The sequence below is a fragment of the Diceros bicornis genome, chromosome 35 (genome assembly GCF_020826845.1).
Source record: "Diceros bicornis minor isolate mBicDic1 chromosome 35, mDicBic1.mat.cur, whole genome shotgun sequence".
NCBI classification, from domain to species: domain Eukaryota; kingdom Metazoa; phylum Chordata; class Mammalia; order Perissodactyla; family Rhinocerotidae; genus Diceros; species Diceros bicornis.
The window spans coordinates 17,750,601-17,772,559 of NC_080774.1; the positions used below are offsets into that span (position 1 = coordinate 17,750,601).

A 21,959-nucleotide genomic window follows, 5' to 3' on the forward strand; every position below is an offset into this window, starting at 1 on the left:
TCCGTGTGCTGTTTTGGTTCTTGATTCTCTTTTTTTCCCTGGATCAGAGGTCACACCTGGGGACCAGCCAAGCACCTGTTTTCTGGCTTCTGTGGTTTTAAAAAAATAGAACTAGTTGCCACATTGAGAAACTGGGGAAATTCCACATAAAAAATCTTCATTCCGAGCTTCTTTTGAAAAATCAGACTGCCTGGCAGGAGCTGGGAGAGGACTGTCCCCTGGGCTGGAGAGGGCAAGTCAGCGGATGTATTCTCCACTTTGCCTCAGTCCCCACAAATCCCTGTTGCCTCCCTGTTGTGAGGTTTTGCCTCACAAAACCCTGTGACTGGTGGTTATTTGCACTTTATCATGGGCTGATGCTTTTTCTGATACTAAGGCTCAAATGTAGAGGGAATATTTATTTTACTTCCTCCTGCTGCTTCAGAGCTGACAGTCTAGTGGGCAAGATGAATCAGTAATCAACAGTGACAATATAGAGTGCCCAGTGCCCAGAGGCAGCCTAGGGCCACAGATGAGGGGCCACATCCTCGGTGTACCCTGAACCTCAAGGGAAGGGGTGGGGTCGGGGGGAGCCTGGCTGAAGAGGGGCAGGCGACACTCCAAGGCATAGGTAAAGGGCTGGTGGCTTGACCCAGAGCAGGCTGTGTGTGTGAACCATCACACGACCAAGGGTTTTGAACCTGACCCTGAAAATCACGCAGCACATTCAAGGGTCTTGCACACAATCGATCAGATACCCAGTTAGGAAGGCTCTGTCTGGCATGGCCAAGGATGGACACTTGAACTAAGTTTTTTGCTGTCTCTGATTTCATTATATTTTTCTAATATCGCTGACAGTAGGAATGCCACTGATCTAAGCTCTCCCTGCTTTTTAAGTTTTTTCCCTTTGGGTTTCCTAGAAATATAAAACTCTGCCAACAAATTAAAAGAATTCTGTACTTTTTTTCTTTTTTTTTGGTGAGGAAGATTGGTCCTGAGCTAACATCTCTTGCCAATCTTCCTCTTTTTGCTTGAGGAAGATTGTTGAAGATTTTTCTTGAGGAAGGTGACCGTGCACCAAAACCCGGATGAGCCCAAAAGTTTCACAATCTAACATCTGTGTCCATCTTCCTCTATTTTGTATGTGGGATGCCACCACAGCATGACTTGATAAGCCGTGTGCAGGTCCACGCCTGGGATCCGAACCCACGAACCCCAGGCCGCCGAAGCGGAACCTGCGAACTTAACCACTACACCACTGAGCCGGCCCCCAAGAATTCTGTATCTTCCTTTAAAAAAGAGCTTTTCCTCGTGTCTCTAACATAACACAATGAAACTGGGAAGGCAATTTCTCTGTGGAAGATCGGGGTTTTCCCAAGTCAGCCTCCTTCACTCCTGGTACCTGCTGGGCCCCTGGGAGCACATTGGATTTTTGACCCCAGAGACAAATCCAGCAACGCACCTATGCCTTCCCATTTCATCCTTGTCAAAATGGGACTGAGTCCTGCCCAGGGCAGGGAGGAAGGAACACACGTCGAGCACCGGCTGTATACCAGGCCCTTGCACAAGTGCTCCACGCACATCATTTCACAGCCACTCTGAGATGCGGGCATCAGGACACCGTTTTATCAGAGGAGGAAACTGAACCCTCTTGGGGTGGGGCGAGAGGACCCGGCCAGGGGGACCCAGCCAGGAGTGGGGGCACGGGGTTCCGCATCAGACTTCATACCCCCTCAGCCATGTCCACTTCTGTGCCAGCGGACAGAGTGAGCCTGCCGTGCAGCCACCTTCCTGCCAGGACAGTCCCACTGTGGAAGTTGCTGTCTCTGACCCAGGTTAACCTGACCGTGCACATGGATGAGCCCAAAAGTTTCACAAGGGTGGACTCATTCCCTTGTTGATTCATTCAGTTAAACCTCATTGAGCAATAGTTCAAATCCGTTATAATTCATCTCTATGACAGACAAGGAACTGAAGCTCATTTGTCCGTAAGAAAGCCTGTTTCCTTTTCTGTACCACCGGGGTCTTGCTAAAACCTACCTCACAGGTTGTGAGGCTTAGATGTTACTATTTGTAAAGCAGAGAAGCGTTTGAAGCATAGCAAGCTATCTTAGGAAGTGTTAAATAAAACGACACAGATATATTCATGTGAGGTGGGGTGTACGGTGACGTGATGGAGTATTGCAGTCCTAGCTCTGCTATTTATTAGCCGAGCGGCCTTGGACAAATCACTTCACCTCTCTGAGCCTCAGTTTCCTCATCCTTACAATGGGGATACTTACTAATGGTTCCTAGCTCTCTGAGAGTCAATGAAATTGCCTGGGCAGGCGCCTAGCTGTGTAATCGTCCAGTGTTGACCCAATGATCATCATTTACAGAGGGTTATGGGGGAATGGAGGAGGAACATCGACCTTGAAGTTAGCTGGGCGGCTGGGTTGCCCTGATTCATGCCGGCCCGGCTTGGGGCTGCGCGTCCCTACGGGCCCCGCGCCTGCGCACTGACCGCCTGCAGTTCCCGCGGGGCCAGGCAGGTGGCGCTGCCGGCACTGCACCGCCGCCGAAGAGCTGGGAGTCCCCACCTGTGGGCGCCTCCGCGCACCCCCAGGCTCCAGCCCGCGCCTTAAGTGTGTATGAGGGGATGGGGGTGGGGGGAGACTTGCCCCCTAACGTCTTTCAAGCAAATGCTTTGGGGTTCTGTCAAAGGGCGTCCTGCTGCTTTTGCCATTACTACCTCTGCTGCTAACACTACCACTGTGAACGCCGGCGCCACCACCACCGCCACCACCTAACAATTTTCTGGTTCAAGTCCCAGGTCTGTAACTTTGTAGCTCTGTGAGCCAGGTCCAGTCAGTGCACCACTCTGAGCCTCAGTTTCTGCATCTGTAAAATGGGACAGGAACACCTCTACTTTGCAGGATAAAATAGATTACATAAAACAATGTTTGTAAAATGCCTGACACATACAAGAGTTCAGCAAACGGCTTTTATTAACACATTTAACTGTTATGATGCTGCAGCCTGCCAGGGGCTCCTAAGGGGGCAGCCCAGCCTCGAATGCAGTTAAATCGCAGCATGCTCACTTACTCCTTGTTCTTAAGGAGATGGCAGTGCCCGTGTCCACAGGAACACCCCAGGACACGTTGTGCAATCTGGCCGCTATTCCTCGCTCTGCCCTGATCTGCTGTGTGGCTCTGGGCAAGTCCCTTCTCCCCTCTGGGCCTCAGTTTCCTCATCTGTAAAATCAGGGTGTTAGACAGTTCAGAGCTCCCTCCCAGCTCTGACACTCTACAATGGACACCTCTTGTCACTGTAACCAGCCCCTGGCTTGTATTCATCATTCCAGTGAAATCAACACTCCATCCACAAGCGGGGATGTCGGTCTCTCTGTGACATCTAACAGGACCATGTGTGCAAAGCACTTAGCACAGGCCGGGCACCCACAGCATGCTTGAGAAAGGGCAGCTCTGATGACCATTAACCCTTAATCGGCCCTCCATCCAGCCCAGAGAGAAGTGTCTGGAAGGCGAGCCATTCAACTCCTGTTTGCTGAGCACCTACTCTGTACGAGGCCCGAGGCTAGGCCCAGGGGGTCCTGCAGGGACAACACAGATAAGGCCTCACCCTCCAAGGGGCCCACGGTCCACCAGAAGAGATTTAGGTGAGGGAAGGCCAGAGGGCCTCTCTGAGGAGGTGACATTGAGCTGAGATCTGAAGGGGGAGAAAGAACAGGCCCTGAAAAGAGGCTGGCTACAGCAAGTGCAAAGGCCCTGAGGCAGGACAGAAAGCAGCACGTTCTAGGACAGAGAGAGGCCAAAGTGGCCGGAGCCTGGAAATCAAAGGGGGAGGACAGGGAGGGACGAAACCTAGAGATGCTGAGGCCAGTGTGAGCTTGATTTTTGTTCTAAGAGCAGAGGATGTTGTAAAGCCCCGTGGGCAGAGTGAGACAAAGCCAATCACAGATTAAAAAGCTGTTAGGTAGGATCTCAACAGGTCCCTTCCCTGGACTCAGAAAAGGAGCTGTCTCCCCACCCCCAACCTCTGCCTCTTCCTGGCTGTGAAAATTGAGCCTTGTCACCTATGTGTGAGGTGAAGGGGGCGGTCTAGGTCTCTGTGACAGTCATGGGCTTCTCTCCAGAAAGCGCTCGTTCACCCATCTCACAATTTCACTCACCACTCCAGGGGCCTCCACGGACCCCCAGTAGCCCACCCAGGGACCCCAGCTGGGAAGCCCTGAATTATTCAGACCCTGCTGGCACAAAGGCCTAGATGCCCCCCTCCCTCTCTCTGCTACAACTTCAGATGACGGCCACACCCACAGGCCACCAGGCCTGCTGCCCAGAGGGACGGAGTCACAGCCAGTGGCAGGGCAGCTGAGAGTGGCTGTGCCCATGGCAACGGTCAGATGAGGGGTGGGGCTTCCTCCCCACCTGGCCTCAGGTTTTTGCCCCAGGGAGAATTCCAGAAGAGCTTCACTGAAGGGCCCTGACAGGGCGGGGCCTCCAGTCTCCGGGATGATGGCCAGCTGTTTGCAGGACCGAGGTGGACAAACCAGCTGATTGTCTCCAGCCTCTGTGTCCCATCTCCATGGCTTCTCAGTAAATGTGGGGGGATGAGGTTTCATGGGGGGGCCTGCTGTCCCTTGGGGTGGGCTCCTGGAGGAAGACAGTCAGACACCCCCACCCTCCTGGCTGTGTGCCCTTAGGCAGGTTCCTTCACCTCTCTGGGTGTGCTTCCTCTCCTGTAGCTGGGAGGAATCCTTGAGGGTACAGCCCTACGCAGCACCTGGCATACAGCAAGTGCTGCATAAATGCGTACATGCTAGTCCTGTACTTCCCCCTTTTCTTCTCATCATGATTTGAGCCCATTCGTGGCACTCACTGGGGAAAGAGCAGAAAGGCCTCCCAGAATTTCTCACCCCCACAGCCGCACACCCCCGATCTCATCCAGGCGGGTGCTGGCAGGGCCTCCCTCGTCAGGGGTGAGGGGACTGAGGCACAGGGGGCAGTGTCAGTGGCTGCTACAGGGGCTGGAGGGTGCGATTTGAATTCAGAGAGTCCTGGATTTGAATCCTGACTGCATCACCAGCAGGTACCTCGGGCAAAGGGCTTTCACTGGGCACAGCCTCGGTCTGTCCGTCTGCGAAAAAGGCTGGAGCAGACACACCCCTTTGCGGGCTGCAGGGCGGAGGGGTCGAGAGGCTGGTATGTGAGGGGCTGCACGCCGGGGTCTGCAGGAACCCAGCCCCACATGACGGTTTCAGCCGCATCTGTAACTCTGAAAACCGCTCCAGGCCCCCAAATACCTGGACACCAGCCTCAGCCAAGCTCTGGGGCTGTGAGGCCGCCAGCTGGGCTAAGGGGGTGCCCACGAAGAGACAGAGGGAAGAGAACAGCATGGGGTGTGGAGATGGAGACGAAAGAAGTTCCTGCCGGGGGGTGTGGGGGAGAGCCGTGCGGGGGTGCCTGCAGTCTTCTGGACTCAGTGTTCCCATCTGTAAAGTGGAGACAAAAAAACGGGGACACTAATGCCAACCTCGCGAGATTACCGGGAAGGGAGACGTTGAGTAGTGTAAGGGAGAGCGTTGGTAAACGCGAGCGCGTTCAGGAGGGGTGTGAAATGAGTCTCGGTGGGGGAAGCCTGGTGGGGACTATTGCCTGAGCAGTTACTGTGTTCCGGCCCTGCCGGCCCTCACCAGCACTATCGTATTTAATCCTCCCAACCATGCGACAGAGGGGCAGTTACCATCTCCGTTTTCTAGATGAAGAAGTGAGGCTCAGAGAAGCAGCGTTACCTGCCTGAGGTCACACAGCTTAGAAATGTGGCAGAGCCACACCCAGATCCTTTTGACTCCAGAGACCACGTTCTTTTCTTAAATCTTTTGTAAGAGCTTTCATGGACTATAATTCACATACCATACATTTCACCCATTTAAAGTATACTATTCAATGGTTTTTAGTTTATTCACAGATATGTGCAACCGTTAGCACAGACAATTTGAGAACATTTTCATCCCTAAAAAGAAACCCCAGACCCTTTAAGTATCAACCCTCCAAGCCCCAGCTCTCCAGCCCTGGGCAGCTATTCATTGCCTTTCTGTCGCTATAGATTTGCCTCTCCTGGACATTTCTTATAAATAGAATCAGACAATATGTGCCCTTTTGATGTCTGGCTTTTCTCACAGAGTAATGTTTTCAAAGCTTCATCCATTTTGTAGCAGGTGCCCATACTTCATTCTTTTTATTGTTGAATAATATTCCACTGCATAAACATACCCCGTTTTATTTATAATTCATCATTGAGTTGTTTCTACTTTTTCGCTATTGTGACTAATCCTGCTACGAACATTCGAGTACAAGCTTTTGTGTGTTTTCATTCCTCTTGGCTTTACCCTTAGTCGTGGACTTGCCGGGTCATATGGTAACTCTATATTTAACATTATGAGGAACTGCCAAATTGTTTTCCAAAGCCCTACACTGTTTTACATTCCCACCGGCAGTGCATGACAACAGGATTCTCCACATCCTCGCTAACACTTGCAATGGTCTGACTTTTTGAGACCGTATTCTTACTGGCTACGCTACACTGTAGAGTCTGCCGGGCGTGGGTTCAAATCCTGCCAGCTGTGGGATCTCAGGCCAGCGGCCTCTCTGTGTCCTTTTATAGAAAATGGCGTCAGAATCTCTCCCTTCCAGGCTGTCAGGGGATGAGCTGGGTTTGTGGCAGCGTCAGGGCTATACCAACTGTAAAGTGAAGTGCACACGTCTTGTTTTCATAACTGGGTGCCTCGGGGGTGGGGGCAGGTGCACCAGGTATAAAGTCCCTCAGCTGCTGACCCATCTGGTTTACCCATCTCTCCCCAGCGCCTGGCACTGAGCCTGGCATACAGTAGGCGCTTGCTAAGTGCAGACCCTCGCTGCTGCCCAGGAACCTCCCTTTGAGGAAGTGGCCGAGTTCCCCTGCGGCGAAGGGCTGGGCCCACCTGTAGCCTCCACAGGAATCCCAGGCTGTGCTAAGAGCCTTGACATTTTTCCCTTCCCTAAGAGGAAAAGTTCTGTCTGTCAAGAGTCTCTTGTCCTTCCAGGGCAGAGGCTGGAGAGTTTCACCAGCAAGAAAAACAGTAAAATAATGGCATTTACATGCTAGCAGTGGCCCTTGTTCATATTTAGTAAAACAAGCAAGTGTTTGCTGGGTGCCCTGGGCTGCGTGCCTAACTTTCTCTCCTTCTCACCCCTTCCATGCAAGGCAGACCTTCATGCTTTCAATCAACCGGTACTTTTCCCCAATTTTTTTTTTTTTTTTGTGAGGAGATCAGCCCTGAGCTAACATCCGCCAATCCTCCTCTTTTTTTTTTTTTGCTGAGGAAGACGGCCCTGGGCTAACATCGGCGCCCATCCTCCTCCACTTTATATGGGACGCCGCCACAGCATGACTTACCAAGCAGTGCGTCGGTGCGCGCCCGGGATCCGAACCAGCGAACCCCGGGCCGCCGCAGCGGAGCGCGCGCACCTAACCGCTTGCGCCACCGGGCCGGCCCCCCCAATTTTTTTTTTTTATTGCAGTAAAACACACGTAACAAAATTTGCTGTCTTAAACTGTTTTTAAGTGTACAGTTCAGGGGCATTCAGTAATTCACATTGCTGTGCAGCCATCACCCCCATCTATCCCCAGAACTCTTTTCATCTTGTAAAACTGGAACTCTGCACCCATTAAACAATGACTCTATTCCCCCCTCCTTCCAGCTCAATCAAGCAGTATTTTTAAAGCACCTACTAAGTGCCGGGAGCTGATCCTACAGCTGCAAACAAGACAGACATGGTCCTGGCTTCGTGGACTAATACCCATTTTTTGAATGAGGACATTGAGATGCTGAGAAGACGCTCTTGCTCACGGCTCTCACCTTATCGGCAGCAGGGCAGAGTTTGAACCCAGGCATCTGACACAGAGGCCAAGATCCAGCCTCCTGGTCCAAGGTGAGCTGATTCCTTGCGTGGGGGCCTCAGTTGCCCCGTCTGTGAAATGGGGTCAGGAGGGAGTTGGGTTAGCTACGCTGACGCTGAGGGCTCATGCCCCGTCCCCCTGGCCTTGGAGAAGAGCAAGCACCATCCGGGCCCATCTCCTGCAGTCCCCTCCATCAGCCTCCTGCTAGCCTGGGTCATCCTCACCATCTTCTTTTCATTTGAGAAGGGCCTTTCTGCAGAAATGGGCCCTAGACTACTTATGCCCATTTCTCCCCTACTTCCCCACCTGGCTCAGCCCCAGCTCCGGCCCAGGAAGACCTCCAGCAGACAGGCTTTCAGTCAGGGAGGGGTGAGGGCCCTCTGTTTACATTCCTCACCACAGCCAGATAGCTGCCTGTTGGCTCTGTTTAAGATTCTGGAAACCCAGAGGGACAAGGTTCTCTTCCCCACCCCCTCATGGAGGGGGCAGCTTTTGGAGTGTCCACACTCCTCTCCAGGCCTCAGTTTCCCATCTGTAAAGTGGGCACAGTGATCCCTACCTCACAGCCTGGTTGGGAGGAAAGTTTACTTGACACGCCCTCCCCCCACCCGTGCTCAGTGAGTTTATTATTAAGGTTTATTTTTTCATAAATGTCTCACACTGGTGGTTTGAACACATCGCTTCTGCTAAGGTTCTCTCTCTTTCCAACAATTCTAAAATTCCACCCTCTAGCTGCTGAGCCAACACCTCATGGCAGCTATTTCTATTGCAAGCTGAAGGGGAAGGACCTACTCCACTGTCTTACCAACGGAGAGTCACCTCCATTTAGTACAGACAGTGATAAAAATGGCTAAAAACGTTCCTTGGGCTCTGCACAGACCTGGTGCTTCCGGCATCTTCACCGTGACTGTGAGGTGGGGACCTATTTACACCCTTCTCTGCAGTGGGGACACTGAGGCACAGATGTGACGGAGCTGGCTGCTCCGCTGGTGAGTCACAGAGCCGCGGCTGGGGCTCCGGGAGTCTCGCTCTGGAGCTCAGGCCTCCTAGACTTCCAACCAGTCCCAGCAGAGGTGAGCTGCCCGTCCTGCAGGGGTATCCAAGTGCCTGGGGTGGAAGATAAGACCGCGAGGTGGGATCGCCTACTCAGCGGCGGGCCCCGTGCTCAGCGCTGGGTAAAGAGGGGAAGAAACGGAGCTCACATTTATTTAGTGCCGGACGGGCGCTGTCTGTATCCCAGGTGCCTCCCCTTTTGGACGCGGAGCTACCTGAGGGCGGGACCCACGGCAGACCAGGCTCTGAATTGTCTGCCGAATGAATGAATGAATGAATGGGCGAACGCATGGAGGAACCAGCCAGACACACATTCACAGATGAGGCCTCGGTCCCAGGGCGGGGAAGGCAGGAGCCCGAAATCGCAGGATTCCAACCAGTGCCCTCTCCAAGCAGCATCTGCCCCTCTATCCAGGGAGCGTGACGCCCATTTTCCGGGTGAGGAAACTGAGGCCCTCCCCTGCCCCGCAGAGGCGGCGATGCCGGGGTGGGGGGCGGCCGCGGGGCGGGGAGCAGCCGGGGGCGGCGCGGCGGCTGGAACTTGAGCCGGGGAGGAGGGGCGCGCGGGCGGGCCGGCCGGGATTCAGGAAGCGCCGCGCTCCGGCCGCCGGCGCCGCGCTGTCCGGAGGTGAGTGGGGCCTGGGCCCTCAGGACGGGGACCCCGGGAGGGACGGCGCAGCCGAGGTCCCCTCGCGCCCCTGGGGACGTCTCGGAGGCGCCGAAGTCCCGGCCCGGGGCGCGGGAGGCGCGGGGCCCCTCTGGGTGCCCTGGGGCCGGGACCACCCCTCTGGGCTTCAGTTTGATCGCCTGTGAAATGGGCGCCAACCTGGGCCCTAGGGTTGCAGGTCTTGGGGAGAGATGTCCCCGGATCCCCGAGACCCAAGCCCGGAATCAAAGAGTAGGAGGCCCTGCAGCCCACCGTGGGGGCATCCCCATTTGCGGGGCTTGGAAGCCGGAGTTGGGGGCCTGCGGTTTACCCTCCACATCTAAGCAAAACCTGAGGGGAGTCTGGAACTTCCAAAGGCGGCTGATTTGTTACTGAGTCCAGAGATGGCTTTTCCCCAAGAGGCAGGAAAATCTTTAACCTCGGTCTCTGCTAGGCGGTGGAGACTCCTGGGAGGTCCCTGAGGCCAGGGAGAGGCCTCCCACAGTCCCCACTTGCCTGGAGATACCAACCACAGACGCGTGGATTGAGCCACCTACCATCCCCAAATGGCCCAGTCCCATCTGGTCCCTCCAGCGTCCTCCCCGTTTTGCAGATGAGGAAACTGAGGCTGAGGTCTGGGATGTAGCCCAGAGGAATTTAAACCCAGAGCTGTCTGGCTCCAAAGCCTCCCTGGCCTGGGGACCAGGGGGTGCCCTGAAAGCTGCTGGGGAGGGGGTGGGCCCCTGGCTGCTCTGGCTCAGCGTCTAAACCAAGGGTCTCTGCTGGGGGTGGGGGCGTGATGGCGTGTGCGAGCTTTGTTCTGGGCCGTTAAGAACCACCGGAGGATTTCAGCTTTGCCACTGTATCTCCGGGGCGAGGACAGGGGGGTAACTTGGGGACTGCCCTGGAGGAAGGTGAAGAGGTGGCCTCTTGAGAGAGGTCGGGAGGAAGGGGCAGGGCCAGGTCGTCTGCCAGGTTAGAAGCGGGGGCTGTCTGGGGCTGTGTGGGGGAGCTCCTGTGTAAAATGGGGTATACGGAGGCGACCCCGGGGCTGTGGTGGGGAGTCCGGCGGGCCTGGGGCACACTCAGAGCTCAGGCGGCGCCGGCTGTTACCCTGCTGGAGCTGGTGGTGGTTGCCCCAAACACCTTCTTAGTGGAAGGGGTGAAGAAAGGTCATTGGCCATTTCCACGTTTCTCTAGTTCATTCTGTTTGCATAACGGCGGGAACCAGAAAGGCTGGGGACTCTTCCTTCCAGAAAGGCTGGGGACCCCTCATTCCCACCTTTATTGGTAAATTGGAGCCGGGAGGGGATCCCCAAACGAATGGCAAGTGGTCGTTGTGGGCCAGTCAGGTTCACATTTGTAAAACCAGGGTGGGTCATTTTGAAATGGAGTCTTCCCAGGTTTAGGGAAAAAGGAAAAGAAAATAGTGAGAGCTGGGAAGACGCCCGGATTCCCCAAGCGAAATCCAGACCAGCCGCCTTGTATCCGGGTCAGGGGCTGTGGACGCTCCTCCCGCCTCATGTGGTGCGAGCTGGGCCTCAGCCATTTACTCCTTTGCCCAGCAGACCCCCTGGAAAGCCCACCTGTGCCAGCCCTGAGCTGGGCACTGACGCACCTTGGCCCCAGCTTAGCTCCAGCCTGAGGGGCCGGAACTGGGTGGTCCAAGAGAGACAGTAGGATGGGAGGAAGGGCTGCCACCCCACTGCCGCTCCCTGACACTGGGATTGCCCCTTGTGCCACCTGTGGCCTCCAAGCAGGCAGCACCCCGCCTGACCTGTGGGCACCCAGCAAGGTGAGCACGTATGGCAGATACTTGACAAATGTATGCTGTGGAATGAATGGGGGCCAGAAGAGAATGCTGTAGGGTGGGAGAGCAGACAGGGAAGGGATCAGGGAGGGCTTGATCAAGGTGGTGTTTGAGCCGCACCTCGAAGAAGAAATGCAGGGGTAGGGGAAAGGGCGTGCAGGTAAAGACCTGACTTTTCCCTGTTACCAGGTGGGTAAACCTGGTGTTTGTGGAGCCGAGAGTTGTTCCATTTGTCTGGAGTATGTGACATAAACAGGCAGAGCAGGGGTCAGACAGGCAGAGGCTAGGTCAGACCCAGAAGCCCTAAAAGTCCAGGCTGGCTGTGTGGTCTGGAAAGGTCCCTCTGGCTGCAGAGTGGGAGCCAGGCAGGGAGGCCGGTCCCCTGGCTGAGAAAGTCGTCCGTGAGAGAGATGTAAGGCCCGGGGTGGGCAGTGGAGGGGGGCCCTGGAGGCAGAGGGAGGAGGGAGAGAAACACATAAGACTTGGCCTCGCTGCCTGCCACTCAGTAAATCTCCATTGCACAATCGAGTGACTGAACGCATCACTTGAGAGGGCCTAGCCCTTTGAGCTCCTCTTCTGTTCCTGGGAGGGGGGATCCACATGGAGTGGGAGTCCCTACCCCCCCACATGCCCCCAACCTGCTCTCTGCCTCAGTTTACCCCATTTGACTGTGGGAAAGATGCTCCAGGCCCCGTTCCAAATCATGGGGACCCAGGGAACAGCTCCTCTTCTTGTGACACTCAGGATCCGGGGAGCCAAGAGAACACTTTATGCCAGCAGGCCCTCTGGAATGCTCCACATTGCCGGTTTGGAGTGGAATTTACCTGTTAAAGATTAATTCAGATCTCTTGAGATACTTGTGGTCCTGGGCCCCGCAGCTGCTGCTCTGAATGCCAGGTGCAAGATTCTGTCTGGCTTTAGCCAAGCCTGGCTGCATTAGTAGTCATTATGATGGTAGTGAGCATTTACGGAGCACTTACTGTGTGCTGGGCCCTGAGCCAAACGCTCTTAGTACATTTGGATGCAAAACTACGATTCCACCCATTTTTGAGAGGGAGGAACTGAGGTCTGGGTAGTGAAGTCGCCTGCCCAGGGTCTCTTAGCTGGGAAAGGGCAGAGCTGGGATCTGGACTCCGTTTGTCTGATTCCCAGATCCATGCCTATAACTTCCAAGGTGGCCTGTCCCCATTGTCTGGACCCCGAGTCATGGGGAAGACACTCTGCAGTGTAAAGATAAGCTGAATTGCTCAGACAGACCTGGGCTTAACCTAGCCCTGTTGCTCCCTCACCAGGGAGCTCGGGCAAGTCACCTGGCCTCTCTGAGCCTCAGTTTCCTCATCTGTCAAATGGGGCTCTCAGTTCCCACTGCAGGGACTATCCAGGGCACACAGGTGGGGCTCTGAAGCACCATCTTCTTCCTCACTCTGTTCCCCGGCCTGTTCCAGGGCATGTTTTCCTCCCGCACATCCCTGGGGCATGCTCTGAGAGCCCCTCTGTGCCAGGCAGGCAGGCAGAATGGGGCAGGGGCAGATCCAGACTTGCGTTTGGACCGAGGACGGTGCCTTTTCAGCCATGAAATGTTTACAGGCATCGACTGAGCGCCAGGAGCCGTCAGTGTTTCCTACTTTGCTGATTTAATGCTTAAAAACTAGAGCCGGAGCCTGGCTACCTGGTTCCTCACTCTTTGGGCCTCAGTTTCCTCATCTGTAAAATGTGATATGATAGCTCCTGCTTCGTGGAGTGGGTGTGGACTGTCTCCAGCGCAACATGGACTGTTTAGCTTAATAACCAACGTCTGCCACCCAATGTTCACTTCGATGGTGTCACAGCTTCACTCTCACTGGAGGTGGATGGGGGCAGGAGTCCCATTTGGCAGCTGAGGAAAGCGAGGCTCAGAGAGAGAAGCGGTTTACCCAGGGCCCGTGGCAGAGCTGGACCTGGAAGCCAGATCCAAGTGACTCTGGTCCCCTAGGGTCCCTGAAATCCCAGTGGCCAGCTCAGCTTCCTTCCTGGAAAGCCACCTTGGACTCACCTCTGTTGGAGTCTGACCCACCTCTGTTCACATCCCAGCTCTGCCGCTCCCTGCTGTGTGACCTCAGGAAGTGGCCTAACCTCTCTGTTCCTGGGGCTGCCACCCGGGGTTTGCTGGAAGTCAGAGCTCTGCCATCTCCAGGGGGATTCAGGTTATTCTGGCTGCCACTCCTGCCCTGACCTGGACGCCCCCTGCCTTAGGTGTCCTTGTGTCCCGTGAGCTGGCACCCTGGAATGAGGAAGGGAGGCCAGGCCCTCACTTTCACTGTGACTCTGACATCCTTCTTGCCTCTGAGCCCCTTCCTGGTCATTATCCTCCCCTTTCTGCCCTGAGTCCTGGCTGCTGCTGGCTGTGTGACCCCAGGGAGGTTACTCCACCTCTGTGAGCAGATTTCATCATCGTGAGGGAGGGTCACAGAGACCATGCCAGGGGCCTAGGGAGCCCTCCATCAACGCTCGTGGGTCTGCTCCAGATGAGGTCAGAGGGTGGGAAAGACCACAGAAGGAGGTGGGGGCTCGGGCACAGACAGGCGGGCCATTGACAAAATGGGAATACTCTTATTTATCCTGGGGTGGTGAGTAACGGCCACCCCTCCCGCCCACACGCCCTGCCAGCCCCCTGTACAAAGGGCTTCTCAGTCTCACCGGGCGTCTGTTTTTCCCCAAGGGTGGAGTGGCCTGGCTTCTACCCGGCTGACCAGGAGGGCTGACCACCCTCTAGGACAGCTCCTTGTGTGTGTGTGTGTGTGTGTGTGTGTGTGCGTGTAAGGGGGGCCCGCTTCTTACACATACCCTGGGCGGGCCCCATGGGCTCAGGGGAGACCCCAGCGGGCAAGGGGCTGACTGACCTCAGCTGGGGACCTGTTGGCCTGGTTCATGCCTGTGTCCCCTTAGCACAGAGGAGGGGCTCAGGAATACCTGCGGAGAGTGGATGAATGAATGAAGGAAGGAAGGAATGATTGAACAGACCGATCAACAAGGCAGGGGCGTCGGAAGAGACCTGCTCAGATTCAGGCTGTGGCTCTGAGACCGAGTGGGCTTGGGCAAGTGTCCTGTCCTCGCTGAGCCTCAGTGTCCTCACCTGCACAATGGACTCACGGTAGCTGTTACCTCACTGCGGGGTGTTGGGTCTCAGGTCAGAGAGCCCGGCACGTGTGAGGTGCTCTGTAATGATCTGTTCAAGGATGGGAGGGAGGGCGTTAGTGAGCCAGCTCGTGAGTTGGGTAGAGTTTCAGCTTTGGCGATCCGTCTGCCGTGTGGACAATGGATGACTGGGCTTGTCGTTTAGTCCTCGCATCTGTGTCCATGAGTTTGTGCATTGCTTCGTTGAGTCCATTCGTTCAGCAAGCGTATCTGGAGCTTGTGTCTGAGTGCCCATCACTCCACACTCAGTCCTTTGGGGCTGCACTTTACGAGGTTCAGACACCCACAATGACCAAGCACCCAGTGGCGGGGGTTGCGATCTGCTCCTTTTTAGAAACGAGGAAACTGAAGCTCAGAGAAGTGAACAGATCCTCCTGGGGTCACACAGCTTCCAAGTGGCAACGCCAAGTTCAAACTCTCTGCCTGTGGCATCCCAGCTCCTCACCCCTGTGCCCGCCTGCCCTGGTGAGTTCCCTGGACATTTAGAAAGGCGGCCCCAGGGAGAGGGCATCTCAGACCCCAAAGGCATGGACTCAGGTGGGTTTAAAAGCCAATGGTTGGAATCCTAGCCACATTCCCTTCCTGCTGAGTTGTGACCTTGGCTGGGTCTCTCTGAGCCTCAGTTTGCTCATCTGTGAAATGGGGATAGCAACAGTGCCTATGTCAGATGGGAGATAGATGTGAAAGTACTCAGCGCATGGTAGGTGGTAGGTGAATGTCAGCCCCCCTCCATTCTCCCGGGACTTAATTTATTCATCTGGGAGTGGAGACAATAATAATAACTTCTAGAGTTATTAGTTAGATTACACAGAAGATGCTGTATGGAATGTACTAGTGAAGGCAGGCACTGCTGATGGTGGGATCTCAGGCAGTAGCCTCAGCTGTGATGCTAAGCAGTTAACCAGAGACAGCAGCCCACTGTTGACACAGGCTGGGGGGATGGGCTGGGGCAGAGAGAGGATCTCAAACTGGTTTACTGCCTCGGGCTCCCTTTCCTGGCTCCTGCCCAATTCATTCATTCCTCGGGTCTCTGCTCTCCTCTGACTTGGTAACCTCAGGACATTTGCACGTGGGAATGCGGTGGAGGGATGTATGTATGGGCGGGTCAGTGTCCTGTCCTCTCTGGGCCTCAGCCTCTCTGCTGGGAAACAGGGCAGTGTCTGACAGCCTCCCAGAGACGGAATCGAGGAGGAGGTGAGAAAACCCTTTAGGAAGGCAAGGTCTCCGAGCAGAGTCACGAGCCCTGGTGTTGGAGCCAGGAAGTCTGGATCTCAGCACCCGTTCGCCCTGCCCTCCTGGGGCCTCGTCTTTGCTGAGCACTTACTGTGCACCAGGCGCTGTGCTAAACTCTTGGATTGCCCCATTCAATCCTCACCCCAGCCCTTTGGTATAGGGCTCTCATTTAATTTTTTAATGGAAAGCATGAATGTACAGTACAACTAGTAATTATACAGCGAATATGGGTTCACCCCTCCCAGGTGGCTGTAATGATTTCCCCCATTTTATAGAAGAGGAAACTGAGGCCCAGAGAGAAGAAGTGACTTGCTCACTGCCACCCAGCCAGTGAGTGGCAGGTGGGGAACAGAATATAGGCTGGGCAGTTCCTGAGGCTACAGAATCTTCTCTGGGGGTCTCTGTGCTGTGACCGTCCTCCAGGAGAAGGGCTGGGCCAGGGAGAAGGGGGTCCTAAGGTTCTGAGGCCTCCCTCCTCCTGGACTGGAGCATCGTGATCCAAGCGGGGCTGAGTCTGAGGGGGTGGAATCCTGGGGCTGCACTCTGCCAGGATGGGGTGAGGAGAGGGAAGAGGGCCCGGAGCCTCCTGGGACAGGGACATCATGTCCTTGAGCCGCTCGCTGCTCTGCGCCAGACCCTTTCCGCACGTTTAATCCTCATGACGTTCCTACATTGCACTGAGGAAACTGAGGATCGAGGCGGGAGAGCTGCTTGCCCAAGGTCGTTGAACCAGGAAGAGTGATTGAGATGTCATTCACATACCATACAACTACCCTTTCAAAGTGTACAATTGAGTGGTTTTTTAGTGTATTCAGAGCTGTACAGACTTTACCACTATCTAGTTCCAGGACATTTTCATCACCCTAAAAAGGAACCCCATACCCGTTAACAATCATGGCCCCTCCAACCCCCCCAGCCCCTGGCAACCACTAATCTGCTTTCTGTCTCTATGGATTTGCCTATCCTGGACATTGCATGTAAATGGAATCACACAATACGTGGCCTTTCGTGCTGCACGGCGCATGCCCTTAAACTGTTCAACCATACTGCCTCCCGGTGGCCCCTGCCAGGGCTGGGGACCCTTGGATGGGAATGGGTGCCCGTGAGAGCTCGGACGGGTAGCTGTGTGCACTGTCAGGACCCCTCCAGCCAAGGGCTTGCGGAATGACCAAGTGACTGCTGTGGCCACGCTGGCCTTGCCCTCTGTGGGTCCCGGTGAGTCACCCTAGGCCTGCCCCGCCTGGGTGGTGCGCACTTGAGGGGGGTGCCCTCCCCGGTAGGGGGGACCTGATGGGACACTGGGGCTCTGTCTGCCCTGGACAGGCAGCCACTGTGCAGCAAACAGGAAGCGGGCTGGGCTGAGACCTGCTAGGTAAACACAGGCTTGCTAGCGAAGGTGCCCGCCATGGCATGATGCCTCCCCACTGCTGCCGCCCACCAGGGGCCACGGAGCCTCAGGCAGCCTGGCAGGCAGCGGGTTTCACCAGGCCAAGCGGCTGCTCCGAGGTGGCTGCCAGGGTCCCAGGCTCTGGGCCCAGCCACTCCGCCCCCCTGGTAGTTATACCTTCCTTGGCCCTCCGTCTGTTTGTTCATCCATCTCTAATAATAATAATAGAATGATGCCGATGATGCTCACACCGGCCGTCCTTTACTGAGTGCCTGCTCTCTGCCAGGCACTGGGTCAGTGTTTTACACACTATCTCACTTAACCCCCACACCAGTCTCCTGGGGTAGGTGCTGTGATCACCACCATTTACAGGTGAGGAAACCGAGGCACAGGAAGGCCAGGTGACTTGCCCAGGGTCACACAGCTGCTGAGTCAGCTGCTGAGTCGGCCACCCTGCCCCCTCCTTCCAACTCAGCCTTCTCAAGTCCCCTGGTCCTTGTAAAGTACCCATTGAAGGCACAGGTCCTGGGGCCACACAGTTTCTAATCCTGCTTCCCCGTCTCAGGAGCTGAGCAACACTGGACAAGAGACTCCACCGCTCTGAGCCTCGGTTTCCTCACCTGGAAGGTGGAGGGTTGGACGGAGCTAGTCTTTCCTCTCCAGCACCAGCAAACCTCGGGCTCTCTGTCCTCCTAGTCCCTTTCTCAACCACACCACCCCTCCAAGACTGATCTGGACTGACAGGCGCTCGGAGTTGTGTTTATTCCAGGGCACCACAGGAATTGGGGACCCCACAGATTGGGCAAGGAGCCCCAAGATGGGGGGAGAAGAAAGTGCACTGGGTCTGTCTAAGAGCCCAAAACTTTCCCCCTGGTCTGCCCACCTTCTACCCACCCACGCATCCACCCATCCAATCACCCATCTCTTCTTCCCTCCCACCTTTCTTCTCCCAGTGCCTCAGGCCTCGCCATTCCTCAATGCCCCCTTAGAGGCATGCATTGCTCTAAGAGTGATGAACAAGGGAGCTGGTTTAGACTGCGGAGCTAGGATGGCTTTTCAGAAGTGGTGGTTAAGACGAGACCTGAAGACTGGGAGCCAGCCGGTGAAGGAGGAGTTCCAGGCAGAGGAGACAGCCCGGGCAAAGGCCTGGAGGAGGGAAATGCCATCTGTCTTCCCTCCTAGACTGTGAGCTCCCTGAGGTTCCACTCTTTCATGCTTCCCCGGGTGCCCTGCAAACATGTGGCACTCAACAGATGCCTGTTGGAGTGAATCAAGGGAGGGAGGGAGGGAACTGCTAGGAACCAGCTTCCTGGAATCCTTCTCCGTGGCGTGGAGCACCCTGCACGCCCAAACTTGCCCCCAGGTTAAGCGGCTTTCCTGGGTCACTTAATCAGGAGGATGGGATTTGGCAAATATGTGCCAGGGTTTCCACGAGCTCAGGCAAAGCCCGGGGTTAACGGGATCGCGGTGAGGCTGGGCCCCTTCCTCCTCGCCCTGCGTGGGGGCAGGGCGAGGGAGCAGGAGACCTCCGCCCTCGTTGGATCCGGGGTTCTCGGAGAGAAGGCACCTGTCCTTCACTTAGTCATGCAATTTGCCGTTCATTGAGGGCTTCCTCTCTGCCAGGTGCCTGACGCAACTCCTTTCTCACAATGACCCAGTTAAGATCCCCATGGGGACAGGTAAGGGAAGGAGGCCCAGAGAGGCTAAGTACCTTGCTCAAGGTCACCCAGCCAATGAGTGGGGGGTCTGGGAGCCGACCCCCTGATCTGTCTAACGTCACAGTGATGACCTTCAGGCAGAGACGAAGGCTCGGGGACCCTGGCTCAGCCCTGTATCTCCTCACCCTGCTCGGGACGCCTGCACCCCTTAACTCAGCCACTCCCGAGTCCTTCTGGTCTACACAGCTCTTCACACCACCAGACACGACTCTGCTTCTTGCTTTGTCTAGCAGTTTACTCTGTTTCAGGGATTTTTCTGTCTTGCTCACCTCCGTATCCCCAGTGCCTGGCACACAGTAGGTGCTCAATAAATACTTGTTGAATAAATGAATAGGTGAATGGTTTCTAATCCTGCCCCTTGGGCCCTGAGATTCAGATCCCCTCTCCGTCCATCCTGTCACAACTACCCTCTGTGCGCAGACTATAATCTGGTATAGATACTCCAAAAAAGGGTTTGGATGCTTAAAACAAAACGTTTGAAAACCGCTGCTTTCAATGAACTCCATGGGGGCACAGAGTGTGGGGATGTTCACGTGCACGCACAGACGTCCTGGGTGGGGCCCCTAAGGCGAGCCTGGTGCCTGCTGGGTGCTGCCTGCTGCAAAGGCATTCGCAGTGTGAGGTGAAGGGCCCGGGATGGCCTGCTCGCAGCGGGCACACACACGTGCATGCACACGGGGAAGGACGCAAATGAGCACACACGACATTCACAGGCAGAGGAGATGCACGGGGCCTCAGCCTCTCTCTGCCTGCACTCCTCCTTCCCTCCCACGCCTGGCAGGGGTTTGGAATGTGTAATAACAGCCTACAGGGCAAATTAGAACTGGGAGGGAACTCTGGCCCCGACCACAGAGAACAGGGCAGCGTTTGGGGAGAGAATTGCCACAGAGCAGCAGAGCAGGCTGTGAGTGTGAGTGTGTGTGTGTATACGTGTGTGTGTGTACATGCCCACTGGTGTGCACGCATGCTTGGGTGGCGTGGTGTGAAGGAGTCCAGGGTTAGGATCCAGAGGCCTTCTTCATGGCCATTCGCTCCCTGAGTGGCCTGTCGCAGCCTCAGTTTCCTCAGTTATAGAATGGGAGCAGGAGCCCAGCTTTGCTCACCTGGCTCTGGGGGGGTTAACCGAGGGAGAGGCTGGGAGGGGTGGGGGAATCTGAACCCGGGCCGTGACTGCCAGGCTGGAGGACTGCGACACGGGTGTGCATGGGAGGGGTGAGGAGGGCAGGGAAGGCGTCTGTACCATGATGGTGATGAGGACGATGACAGCATTTATCCAGTGCTGATTAGGTGCCCGAGAGACACTTGACCTGCCTTGTGTCATGCAGCCCTACAGGAACAGCCCTGCTGTTATTGCAACCCTCCTTATCCAGGAGGGAAACTGAGGCTTAGAATGATGAGCATGGGCTGGTAGTTTAGTAATAATCCTCACCTCCCAAGGCCATCATGCTGCTTGAACAAGATATTGTCAGGGCTCTGCGTGGCACTCAGTCCAGGCCCAGTCAACCGAGGGGTTAGGGTGATCCAGGCTCTACAGCCAACTGCCTGAATTTGAATCCTGGCTCTGTCGCTAACCTGCTGTGTGGCCTCAGGCAACTCACTTAACCTCTCGGGGCCTCAGTTTCCTCATCTGTAAAGTGGGAATGATCACAGTACCTACCTCCAGGGCAGAGTCTCTCAACCTCGGCACTATGGACGTTTGGGCTGGATCGTTCCTTGTGGCGGGGACTGCCCTGCGCACTGTAGGATGTTTAGCAGCCTCCCTGGCCTTGACCCACTAGAGGCCAGTAGCCCTCTTTCCTCTGCACAGTGTGACAACCAAACATGTCCCCAGACATGGCCAAGTGTCCCTGGGGAGCAGAATGGCCCCCAGCTGGGAACCTCCGGCCTGGGGCTGCAGTGAGGACCTGGGGAGGGTACATGTGCGAGGCTCTGAGGCTGGTGCCTGGCAGAGTGAGGCGACAGGATCACGATGGTGATGGGGTTATTTCGTAATTATCATTTCATCATGATTAAATTGCTAATCGTGATCCCTGTGTGCCTCGCCCGAGGCTAACAGCAGTGAGTGAGTGGCTGAGAGGAGACCTGAAGCTGGGGTGATGACTTTAGAGCCCCTGTTGTGGAGCCCCTGAAACCCAGGATGCCGTCGGGTTGAGGTTCCTTGGAGGGGTGCAGGCATGGCGGAGGGTTGGAGGGGCCCTCGTGGCTGCTTCTTCTGGCCTTGGGAGCTCCCTGAGGGGGGTGTCCACTAGGCCCCACTCCAGCGGGGTGAGGGGTGCCTTGGGAAGGGGCACATTAATTAGGAGTGTGCTGATAGCAGAGGCATCTGCCCAACGCCTCGTCTCCCTCTGACGCTGGGGTCCCCAGTGTGCCCGGGAAAGCCTGATCTTCCCCCTCAATGCCTGCACCCTAGTGGACGCCCCTCCTGCCTCAACATGCCCCCCGTCCCTGCAGAACAAGGCCCACACTCACGTGGCCGCCTCCAGGGGCTGAGGGTCCAGGTCTCCCTCTCCCACCTGGCAGCTGGACGGGAACTAATGTCTCCTGAGGTCCTACTGGGTGCTGGCACTGAGTGGGCACTTCAAATTCCCGAGGCCACTGACATCTCCCAGGAACTCAAGGAGGGGGCGTGGGGAAACTGCGGCCCAGAGAGAGGAAGTGACTGGCTCAAGATTACATAGCTGCTAACTAACCAGGGCCAAGCTAGAACCATGCTCCTAGCCTGTCCTTCCCCCTTTGACTATAATCATCAACAGCCCCCCATTAAATCCCGGGGTCGGCACTGGACATGCCCGGTCTTGTTTCATTCTTTCTGCAAACCTGTGAAAAAGCTACTACAATTGTGCCCATTTTACAGACGAGGAAACGGAGGCTCAGGTGGCTAAAGTGACTTTCCCAAGGTCACATTGCATGTAAATAGCAGGGCTGGGGTTAGAAGCCACGCCTGAGTGACTCTAAAGTCCAGGCTCGCCCTCCCCACGGTACACAGAGGGGGCCAGTCCCCGGCGGGAACTCTGACATCTG

The 21,959-nt window shown here is 55.8% G+C and overlaps 1 protein-coding gene across 2 annotated transcripts in view; it reads left to right on the top strand.

The window, feature by feature from the left end:
* Positions 1-9,258: 9,258 nt before the first annotated feature.
* The window catches only part of TRPV4 (transient receptor potential cation channel subfamily V member 4), a 35,965-nt gene continuing 23,264 nt past the window's right edge, over positions 9,259-21,959 (top strand). The window contains exon 1 of one of the 2 annotated variants that reach the window (XM_058531613.1): positions 9,259-9,408. The gene's annotated coding sequence lies outside the window, so the exon portion shown is untranslated. Of the gene's footprint in view, positions 9,409-9,571; positions 9,599-21,959 lie in introns of those variants that run through there. The other variant, XM_058531614.1, reaches the window with a different exon arrangement.